This window comes from Lissotriton helveticus, chromosome 2_1, assembly GCF_964261635.1.
Source record: "Lissotriton helveticus chromosome 2_1, aLisHel1.1, whole genome shotgun sequence".
Taxonomy (NCBI): domain Eukaryota; kingdom Metazoa; phylum Chordata; class Amphibia; order Caudata; family Salamandridae; genus Lissotriton; species Lissotriton helveticus.
In genome coordinates, this window is record NC_136059.1 from 1,298,201,529 (window position 1) to 1,298,213,674 (window position 12,146).

Sequence of the window (12,146 nt, forward strand, 5' to 3'; positions counted from 1 at the left end):
TGTGATGCAATAAAAAAAGAGCTCATGGTCCCAAATTCTGAACCTATTAGTAGACCACGGTGGTTCAACTATGATTGTTCCCATGCTGTGGCGGCAACACCGCCACAGAAAGGCATGCCGTCCTAGACATTGGGGGCCTTTAGCGGGCCCCCAGGTATTTTGGGGGGTGGGGGGTGCACATGGGATACCTATGGTACTCCCCTACATTTGTATGTACAACGTGACAGGCACAACTTGCATTTTTAACCTTGCGGTGGGTGCTGCTGGCGGCACCGCCCATTGTAATGTTAAATATGCTGGATGCGCTCACCAGTGTGGCGGTCGCATCCAAATTGCAAATGCAGGACCGCTGCATGGATTGCGGGCGGTCCCATTTCCTGGAGCAATGGCAGGCTAATCAGCCCCTATGTATCAAACCAGCTGAATTAGGGACACAACAATGAGAATCACTTATCATAGCTGTAAATAGGAAGAATAGAAATCTTTTTCGGTCATCAGTAAAAAAGCTGAAACAACTTAATTCTACTAGCCCAAAGATTGATTGCCATATTTCTAGCCAGGACTGGGAGAATCATTTTTCTAAAATGTATTCCCATGTTATTTAAACATGATCATCTTGCCGGATCCTGATTTTAGCTTAATCCAATTGACCCTGGAGGAGGTAGAGGAGGTATTACAACAGAGTGTTGGGGGTAAGGCGCCTGGTCCTGACAGTGCCTTTAGATCTACTAAAATATAACCCGAAATTCTGGGCACCTTTACTACTAAATGTCTTCAATAGCCTGCCCATTGCTCCCATTCCCAAATCCTGGTCGACCTCGATCATAGAGCTCGTATTTAAAAAAGCGAATCGCTCTCACCCAGCAGCTATAGACCTATTTCTTTAACAGATACTCCTTTAAAAATACTGGGTAGAGTTTTATACAATTGTATAAATGACTGGCAACAAGAAAAAGCAATATCCCAACCAGTATGGCTTCAGACCTAAAGTGGATACTAAAGAGCACTGCCTCAATCTTAAAATAATCATTGGAAAGTACACGTTAGCAAGAAGTTCCCCTGTGTATCTAGCTTTTATGGACCTATCAACATTATATGATAGTGTTAATTGGTCCAAGCTATGGTTTATTTTATTTTCTCTTGGCCTGGAATAAGCTTTAGTGCACTTCTTAGCTCATCTGCACAGAGGAATGAAAGCTAGAATAAGGATTACTACTAATGGGGAAGTCTCAGATGATGTTAATCTTATGAGAGGCGTCAAACAAGGTTGTGCTTTAGCCCCGCTTTTATTGATCCTGTATATTAACAATCTTCACTCATTTTTAACTACTATTACTACTGATGTTCCTAAGAAAGAAAGTTCCCTGTTACCTGCATTGCTGTAGGCCGATGATGCAGTGTTGATATCTCGCACACCGAAGGCCCTCTCTCTCTTGTGAACAGCTTTGTTAAATTTATAGCATCACTAGACCTGCATACACATTTTAATAGGTCCTTCATTATGTCCTGCGGCCCTACGAAATATAACATGTGATCCCTGAAACTAGGTGAACATATTGTATTTAGCACTAGCACTTTCACTTCCTCAGGTAGGACCTTTAATGACAGTGGCTCTCGAAAAGCACACATAGCAAACAGTGGGAATAAACTGTCTAGAGCTGTAGGTTCGCTACTCAGCCTGCCTCACCCTAAGAAAGGAAACGTCTTATCCCTCACTAAAGATCTATAGGTCATAGTGCCTTCCATCTGCGACATATGGAGCTGAGGTCCAGGGGAACTGAGAACTGCCACCAAGTGCAATTAGAGGAAAACAGATTCTGTAGAAAAATGCTGTGAGTGCCGGTTTCTAACTCCAGTTTTATCTGCCACAAAGGAGAGCTGGGTCTCTCCTTTGTTTGGGACTATATCAGTGTCCGGTCGCTGCTTTTCTGGTACGTAATTTGGCAAAATACAGAGGGAGCACTTACGAAAGATATAAAAGAAGATTTCCTCACATGCGATAATGGTAGAAAAATACCTTGGTCAAGGTATGTCGAATCCCGTCTGTGCATGATTGGTTTCCACCAGCTATTTGAAAACCCAGAGGGCTTATGTACCATCAACAAGAAACAGTTGAAGGCGTGTTGGTACCAGCTCGCTCAGACAGAATAAACAGGGAGCCAGCAAAATTGAGATTATCTGCTTACTTAATTAGAAATCAGGAACTGATCGGTCAACCACAAAGTTACTTGATCAGCCTTGCAAATTACTGGGAACATAGTTTACTGTTTCGTTTTAAGGAAGGTACCATAAATTACTCATTGAACTTATCATTAGGCTTCCAAGTTAACCTAGATGCCTGTCCTTTCCCCTATGATGGGAAATCTGGTCGATCTATGCTGCATTTTTACCTCTTTTGTCATTTTTATTCTATATACACTAAAACCCTTTTACTTCCTGTGATTAAGAAGTTAAACATTGGTGATTTTAGAGAAGCTAAGAATGCACTACTTTGATTAAATGATGAAGTCATTATTAACTGCATTACTTTGTTTCTGAAAGTTGCAGTGCTAGCTCGCAAGTCAATGTCTGCACTAGAATTTTAGTTTGCTTTTAGAGTTTTGGCATCTGTGCTTTAACTTGCTGTCCTGAATTTGACAGGAATTTTCATTTTATTAACTTGTCTTATAGCGATGGTAGCCTTGATTTTAAAGCGAATCATGTATATTGTTTGATTCTATCATGACATTTTATTATGTACTTTTTTATTGTGTACTTTTATGGTTTGTAATTGTTTAAACCAAATAAAGAAGAGTTGAATTGAATTGTGGTGTTGTAGAGTAGAGAAGAGTGGAGTGGATTACAGTGGAGTGTGTCAAAGTATAGTGTCGTACAGTGGAATACCATTCAATAGAGTGGGATAGGGTGGCGGGTCTTAGAATGTTATAGAGTGGAGTAGAGTACAGTGGTGTGTTGTAGATTGAAGTGGAGTGGAGTACAGTAGTGTGTTGTACAGTAAAGTAGAGTGCAGGTGAGTGACATAGCGCACAGTGGAGTAAAATGTTATATAGGGCAGTGGCATGTTGTATATTACACTGGAGATGAGTGCACTTGAGTGGACAGTCATACTGTAGAGTAGAATAAAGTGTTACAAAATGGAGTAGCCTTTTCTTCAGTACAGTGGAGTGGTGTATTGGAGAGTGTTGGAAAGTGTTGTAGAGTGGATGAGAGTTTTGTACAGTGTAGTGTAGGAGTTTAGAGTGGCATACACTGTTCTATAGTGACACAGAGTTTTGTAGAGTCTTGTAGAGTAGAGTTGCAAAGAGTTAAGTAGAGTGTGGTAGATTAAAGCAGTGTACAGTGGAGTGCTGTACAGTGCCCTAGAGTGAAAACAGTTTGGTGCAGTGAAGTAGAGTGGAGTAGTATCCAGTGGAGTAGCAAAGAAAAGAATGGAGTAGCATGTTGTAGAGTAGAGTGGTGTGGAGTAGAGGGGAGAGGAGAGGAGTAGCGTAACATACAGTGGAGTAAAGTGTTGTAGAGGGAAGTGGTGTGTGGTAAAGAGGAGAGGACTGGCATGTTCATGAGTGTTGGAAAGTGTCATAGAGTTGAGCACAGTAGAGTGTCAAAGAGTGGATTACAATGTTGTACAGTGGAATAGAGTAGCGTACAATGCAGTATGGAAAAGTGGAAGTGGACAGATTGAAGAAGAGTTGAGTGGCATAGAGTAGCATACAGTAGAGTGGCATAGAGGTCAGTAGTGGAATAGAGTGGAATACAGTCTAATATATTAGTGTGTGATTCAGTAAATTATAGTAAACTGGGGGAGCAGCACAGTGGTAGTTGTGTAGATTGTCATAGAGTAGAGTGTCTTAAAGTGATAAAGCATAGAGTGGTGTGGCGTAGCATTCAGTGGAGTTGCTTACAGTGGAATAACATGTGGTAAATTGGCGTAGAGTGCAGTGGCCTACAGGGGAGTGGCATAGAGTGGAGCAGCATACAGTGGAATAGCGTACAATGGAATGGTGTAAACTATATTGGTGCAGAGTGGACTTTTATACAGTGGATTAGTGTACAGTATAGTGGCACAGAGTGGAGTAGTATAGAGTGGAGTGGTCTAGAGTGGACTGGCATACAATGGAGTGAGGTACAGTGTAGTGGTATACAGTGGAATACCACAGACTGCATGGTGTGATGCAGAGTGTAGTGGTTTAGAGTGGAATACCATATAGTGGAGTGTTGCAGAGTAGAGCAGTATAGAGAGAGTGAGGTAGACTATAGTGGTGTACCGTGTAATAGCATACACTAGAGAGACATAGAATGGGGTGGCAAAGAGTGGAGTGGAATACAGTGGAGTAGCTTAGATTGAAGTGGATTAAAGTGCCATAACTTTCTGGTGACATATAGTGAAGTGACATATTGTCGTACTTAGTACAGTAGAGTGGCATAGAATGAAGTGCTATGCAATGGAATAGAGAAGAATTTATTAGCGTAGAGTGGAGTGGCATAGAGTTGAATGGTGTACAGTGTAATGCCATACAGTAGATTATTATTGAGTTGAGTGGGGTATAACGAGTGGCGTAATGTAGACTGGGATAGAGTGAAGGAGTGTGCCGTGGAATAGTGTACAAAACAGTGGTGTACACCAAAGTGGTGTACAGTGGAGTTACATAGATTGGAGAAGCGTAGAGTGTAGTATCATAGAGTGGAGTTGCATGCAGTGGAATAGCATGCAGTGGAGTAGCATACAGTGGTTGAGCATACATTGGAGTGGCATGAACTGTAGTGTGTGATAGAATGGAGTGGTGTAGAGTGTAATAGAATATAATGCAGTGGTGTGTGGTACAGTGGTGTGGAGTGGAGTGGGGTAGAGTGAAGTTGCTTACAGTAGATTAGCGTAGATTTGAGCAGAGTATAGCAGAATGACATAGAGTACAATAGCATATGGTGTAGTGGCATAGAGTTAAGTTGCTTAAAGTGTATTGGTATAGAGTGGAGTATGTTAATTAAAACAGATGTAGAGTGAAAGTGGGTGAACCGATGTTGATATAAGGCAGAAGAAACATACATTATAAGGTGTATATGGTAATTGTTGGTACTATGTGTAAATAGCGTAAGTATTGTTAAAAATATAAGTGTAAAATACTTACATTATATATTGTGCCAGGATATACCTGCGGATGAGAAGACAGTATGTGATAGGCTAATTTCCATGTCTACCAAACTTAACAGGCAGACATGCGGGTTTCATCTCAGTTTTGGAGCATTCAGTGTTTTGTTGTATTGTTGGTTAGGGACTTAGATATAGACAAGTGCTAGATTTTATTGTTGTCCTTTACCTATTACCACTTTATGAAAGTGGTAATAGGTGTAAAAATGTATTTGTATTTTTCTAAATATCTTTACAACATTTTACTGAGAACCATGTTTTTAAAAAAATATTGAACTAGCGTTTAACCTGTAGGTATTGCTGCAGTCCTCTGTGAAGTTTTTTCTAAATAATTAAATATGATAAAAAGTGAAAATACAATGTACTACACTATATTTGTAAAATATAATGTAGTACTGTGTATTTTTAATTTTTTACACATTTTTGCTTTTTTCTTAAGTACCACAGTACCTTCGCGGCAGTACAGAAGCACTCCATATATTTTCTTTAAATATATATAAACCTATAAATAATACTTACCTATATTTGAGGGCATAACACAGCCAAAGTGTACTGAAAACAACATGGCTATCTTTAAATTGTGTAAAGGAAGTCATTAGCCAATCTCATAATGCCTTGTCATCACTATATACCATGGTAGTTTCACAAAACATTGTGAAATTTTTTTAAACTACTGCAACACCAAATATTACTGCCTTATGACTTAAAAATACTTATCCCATTTACCTGAAAAAAAAAAGATCATCTGTGAAACATACTGTATAATACTGCCAGATTTCATGTAAATCCGTTCAGTCGTTTTGGTCCTATATCAGACACAAAAGTCTATAGAAATTGGATTGGTGTAAAAACATGTTTTAGGACCCACCTTTTATATTTGTAACCCCTTGACCAACTTTTGTGAAACTTTTTATTCTCTGGCAATGTATGAAACACTACAAGCCTTGAAAGTTTTGAGGAGATTCGTCAAAAAGAGGTAAAGTAATTATGAAGCAAAATTCGGAGGAATTCCCATAACTGGGAAAAGTTTCATAATGTTTTCATTAATTAATCGATTATTATGTTTTAATGTATTTGTGTAATTGTTCCTGTTTTTTAGTTTATATATTGAGGTTTATTTTTTACATTTTAAAAGAAAGGGGAACAATTTGTTATTGATGTGAATTGCTATGTTTAATTTATTTTTGGGACATTATTAAAAAAAAAGGTTCATAAATGTAATATTTAAATTGCTGCTTGTATGCACTTATTTTAGAATTTAAATGTTTAAAAGCATTTCAATTATGTTTTGTTATTATATGGTAATTTATTTGTTTTAGTGTGTTTTTTGTGATTTTTTTATATAATGTGTTTTATAAGTTTAGGTTCTTCAGATGCGTTTAATCTCCTGTAAAATATAAGGGCCTAATTATGAATTTGGTGGTCCATTGGACCGCCAAACTCGTGGTGGAGGTGCGGTAGAAGTCAGGGACCCCCACATTGGTGGTCAGACAGCCATAGGACTGCCACAACCACCAGGTGTCCGTGATCCCTGGCGGTGGCATGGCAGTTTGAGGCTGCAACAAGCTTGCCGGTGCCACTGCAACACTGCCATGCATATAACCAGTTTCCCCACCACAGCAGTCCAATGGAAGTGCTCACTCCATGAAAATTCTGGTGATGAGGAAACTAAGGAGGCCCTAAAGGGCCCCCTGCTGCCTCAGGGCCTGGGGATGCATGCATGGGGCACATGGTGTGCCCCCCCTGAGTGCATGCACCCCAGTTCCTGCAGATTATGGACTGCACAGTCCATGCCGTGCAGGAGCTTGGCTTGGAGCTCCATCAGCACTGTAGTTCTAAGGTTCACATACAACATAACATGTATATTTGTAAAACGCACATTCACCCGTAGGCATCTTGGCACTGAAAAACAGATGTTTATTGTTACTCAACTAAATGGTACTCATTTTATTGACCTCAGGTGGATGAAAGCCTGAGTGGACCTGCCGGTATTGTACACTGTAGCCATGAGGTCACACACAGGCCTCTACAGTACACGCATTAGTTAACTTAGCCTCCAGACCAAGGGATATAAGAGCCATAAAACTGCACTGCCATGGGACCGCCAAATACACTGCTCGCCAGACCTTGAGGAAACTCATTATCCGGCAGGCAGATTACTTTTGCAGTGTGGGGTGGTACCCTGTTGTGGTGGCCCACTCCAACACTACCAAAGTCATAAGCAGGCCCCATATCTATCCTCATAACCTTTCAGAGTACATCATTTTCCCCAGCATGGGTAAGGTTGAAGTGGGAATAATAAATATAATGTGTTTTACTTTTATGAATATTTGAGTGTCCGAATAAAGATGTTTCTGACCTGATCTGATAGTAAATATAAGCCCTCCAAGGTGTCAAATATTACCCAATCTGGTGACATTTGGAATAGAAATAGTAAATCTAGCCCCCTTCAAAGGTCATAATTTCTCCCAATGTGGTTATGTTTGGAGTGGGAATAATATATCTAGCCTCCTACACCAAAGTCCAACAGTTACTCTAATGTGGCTGAGTTTTGTTTGGGAATGGCTAATGTAAGTTATAAAAATGGTTTAGTGTGTTAGTTTTGTAGTAAAAACTAGTGAAAATAAAATCATAATTTACATTTGTTTACTGTTTCCCATGTTAATTTTTTTTTATAAAAAGACACCGTTTATTGTAACACCATGTAATGAAAATAGAATGTTTTACCTTTCAACAAATATTTTTTAAACTAAAAAAATATTTATTTGTATGTATATATATATATATATATATATATATCCAACAGGAAAATCCACTTCTGTATACGTGTGACGTACGAGCCACACCGATCCAGTTCAGATAATTAGTATTTTATTCGGGCAAAACAACAGACGCGTTTCGAGCAATCCTGCTCTTGGTCACATGACCATTCTCCCGTTCCTGGAAGCTAAATGCATTTTTTCGATCAAACAGTGAAAATGAAGAAAAGACTATGTATTCACAGTCATACATATGTCAGATACATATGATAACACAACATTGTTACATTTCACAATGTTTGGTTTCACGTTCAAATAATAAAAAATTTGATTGACCCAACACAACTATGGTAATTAAATCAGTAAAACAGGTGATCAGGGTAAGTACCCAGGTTAACATTATTAATGCATAATAGAACCTCAGTAGGTAAGGATAGAAGGAATTGATTATTGATCAGTCAATCAAGCGAAGATGATTGGTGTAGTACCCTATTCATTATACAGTTGTCTCTGTCTATATATAACAAGTACATTATCCACGTTTTCAGGAACTTTCGGTCCAAATAATGAATTAATAAAAAAAAATAGGAGAATGTGGTTGCAGAACCAACAATTAACTCCGTGCTTGTAAGGTTATTCGTATTTCGTGACACAATCATTCCAACTCGTACCATCTGGATAAAAGAAAACAGAAACAAGGTGATTAGTACCAATCCTTCTAGATATCAGACGTAAAATAGCACGTATGCTTATGAGAAAAACTACATCACAAGTGGTTAAAACCTTACTAAATAAAGATACTTGTCTGATTGAATAGAGATAACTAGAATTAGGAGTCTGTCAAGCACAAGAAAAAGGGGAAAATAAGGGAAAATAAAACATAATGATTAGTCTTAAAAACAAACAGTTCAGGAACAGTAGTTCCTTTCAGATAGCGAGAGGCGTACACAATTTAAACAAATCAGAGATGTACATGCATCTCTTCGTCAATATTCATCCCCATAGGCGCAACACTCCCTGCTTGGAGAATGAGTTTCGATTCTAATCTGCGTAAAGCTAAGATTCTGTTACCACCTCTGGGATTCTTTGGAATTGTGTTGTAGTGTAGTTCTTATATTCCCAATAGGCTCTGCGCATTGGAATAATATATTCAGCAGTGTAGACGTAGGACTGAGGTTATCTAGGTCTCTACTGACTATATTAGACTTAAGGTTTGACAGCTAGCTCAGAGGTCACTAGAAACTTTCTCGAATAAACGAGGAGGAGTTTAACCTCCCTAGATAGACAAGAAGGGATTAGCTTCTGACAACCATAAAACATGACAACTTTGCTCTCCCTGAATAATAGTGTATCTCTAGAGTCATGTGAAAACAATAGACAGCTATTTCACTCAGTCAAATGTGCGTACTTAGTTTCACCAGAATGCAGAGAAAAGAGAGACGGGCGTTTTCAATAAAAGGTGTTATTTATTGAGCAGTCTTCTTCCTCATACAAGAGAAATGAATTGCCACGATTGTAATACTCATGGTAAAGTAAAGTGCGTACAGTAAAATTAGGATTATAAAATAATACTGTAAAAGCATTGATATGGTTTCTTAGCCATATGATACTTTAAAATAGATAAAACATATATATATATATACATTGACTAACGTTTTCAACTGGTGCTTCTAAATACGCCTACCCCGGTGTACCTGACCTAAGCCTAATACGTGGGAAGGAGTAAGTAAGTAGCAGTTTTAAGTTAAGTTTGTTTTGCCAAGAATCTGACTCAAGAAGTCTCTGCAAGGGTTTAGTCAGTTCCGTACCTGGGTAATTAGAAAGCAGGAGGTCTTGTATCTCTCTCTCAGGGCTCGATATCCCAGCAGCCCGCAAGGGTAGGCTGGAAACGCCGGAGCTGGATTTCTCGGCAGGAGAAAAGACAGCGTCTTTCTCAGTGCGTCAAAAGAGGAGGGGCAGCGTCCGTGGGCTTTCGCATCAGCTGGGTTTACGGGCAAGTAGATAGCTGCTCTGCTCCAAAATCACCACCGTGTGTTTGCTTAAGGCAACGTTGGTATATTTATACCTGAAAGGTGCCGGGTTTCACGTAAGGTTGGACATAAGACGTCAATAAAGATGTCACTAAGAACTGGCCGTTCTTACAGTGCTTTACAGGAGTTCTAGGACGAAATCAAAACAAAAGCAAGGGGGATTTCCCAGGTTGCTGGAGGCTTGGTTTTGTTTAGAGAACTCGGTGTGCTTTCTAGGGGTCCGGAGAAGTAGCCTTGCTTAATGTGACAGCATGTGCTACGACTGAATTATGGATATGATTATTATGCCGTTGTATGGATATTATTGATTATAACCGGGCAAGGGCATAAAATAGGAATATCGATTCAGGTCCCTAGATAAAAACACTACAGTGTCAAGTGCAAAGTATTTAGCTTTGGTCCAATCACTATTGTGGTGTGAATTAAAGTGACTTGCAGTACTGTAGGAAAAATCCTTATTTGTGATGGCCCTCCAGTGTTCTAATGTTCTTTTTTTACACAGGAAAAGTTGTGGAGCCTATGTACCACTTGCCACAAGGACACGTGATAACATATATAACAAATGCTGTGCTGCATTGTGTGTTCTTAGTGATAGATCATTTTCTTTTGGTTATTTGCAAAGTGACCTCCCTCACATTGTCACTGTGACTATAGCCTTTGCATTTTCCACATTTGTGGAACCTCCTCTTTTCTCTAGCCAAGTGAGTGTTTTTATTCTCCATGTAACTTCTCACAATCTGATCTTTTACTGATCGCCCTTTCCTGTAGGTTATAGATGGATGGGTGCCTAATTTTTGTTTCAGAATTTTGTCTTGCAAGAGTATGTCCCATCTTTTATTGATTATCTGGCTAAGTTGAGATGACTGGGAGTTGTAGGTGGTGATGAGTCTAATGACAGAATCTGACTTAGAGGGTTCAGTTTTGGCAGTTTTATACAATGCTTCTTCTCTTTTGATTTTCTCAACCCTTTCTTCTCCTTTCTTGAGCATTTCAGTCGAGTATCCCCTAGCTTGAAATCTCTTGAACATTTCTTTTTTTGTTTTTGTTAAAAGTAACCTCAGTCCTACAATTTCTTTTAGCATGCAGAAATTCACTGAAGGGAATGCTCCATCGGAAATTGGGTGGGTGGCAGCTCTCTGAGTGTAATACTCAGTTGCCTTCGTTTTTTTTCCTAAATACCTCAGTGTCAAGTTTGTTGCCATGCATCGTTACTTTAATGTCTAGGAAATCTACACTCTCCTGACTGTGCTGCATTGAGAATTTTAGGTTGACTGTGTTCTGATTGAGCATACTCAGGAATACAAGGAGATCTCTCTCATTGCCTTCCCAGACGAAAAAGACAATGTCTATATACCTGAGCCAGACATTCACTTTGTTGCTACAGGGCTCCAAGGCTTCACCCCAGGGCACCTGCTCCTCCCACCAACATACCAACAAGTTGGCATAGCTGAGGGCAAAGCAGGTGCCCATCGAGGTACCTTGTGATTGTTTGCATAGCACCCCATTGAATGAAAAGACATGTTCTACCAGGCATAGTTCTATCATTTGCAAGAGCATTTTGGTATGTGCTTCAAGATGTATGCTTCTAGATTTTAAGAAGTATTTGCAAGCTTTGAGACCGTCTGTATGCCGGATACTGGTATATAGACTTTCAATGTCCAGGCATACCAGCCAGAAATGTTCTTCCCAATTAATGTTTTTAATTTTTTGAAGAAAGTCCTTAGTGTCCTTGATGTGTGATGTTAGATCCTTGACATAATCTGCTAAAAAATGGTCCACGTAGCATGACACACTCTACAGCAGACTATTTTTTTGAGGACACTATGGGTCTGCCTGGTGGTTGTACAGGATCTTTATGTACCTTGGGGAGTAAATATAGTGTAGGAACAGTCGGTGTCTCATTTCTAAGGAATTTCATTTCCTCCCAACTCAGGAGGTCGTTGTTGGACCACTCTTCGAGATGTTTGAACATTCTTGTCTGCAATTTGTTAGGGTATGATGTATCTACTCTGGTATAGCATGTGGTGTCAGAGAGCTGTCTCATAGCTTCTTTAATATAGCTTTTCTTTTCCTAAATTACAATATTTCCCCCTTTATCAGAGGGTTTAATTATAATGTTATCATCTTGTTGTAAGTTTTTGAAGGCTTCACAGTGCTCTACAGTAAGGTTTTGTTTCTCGACCGGCTTATTGAGAATTCCCAAGATGTCGT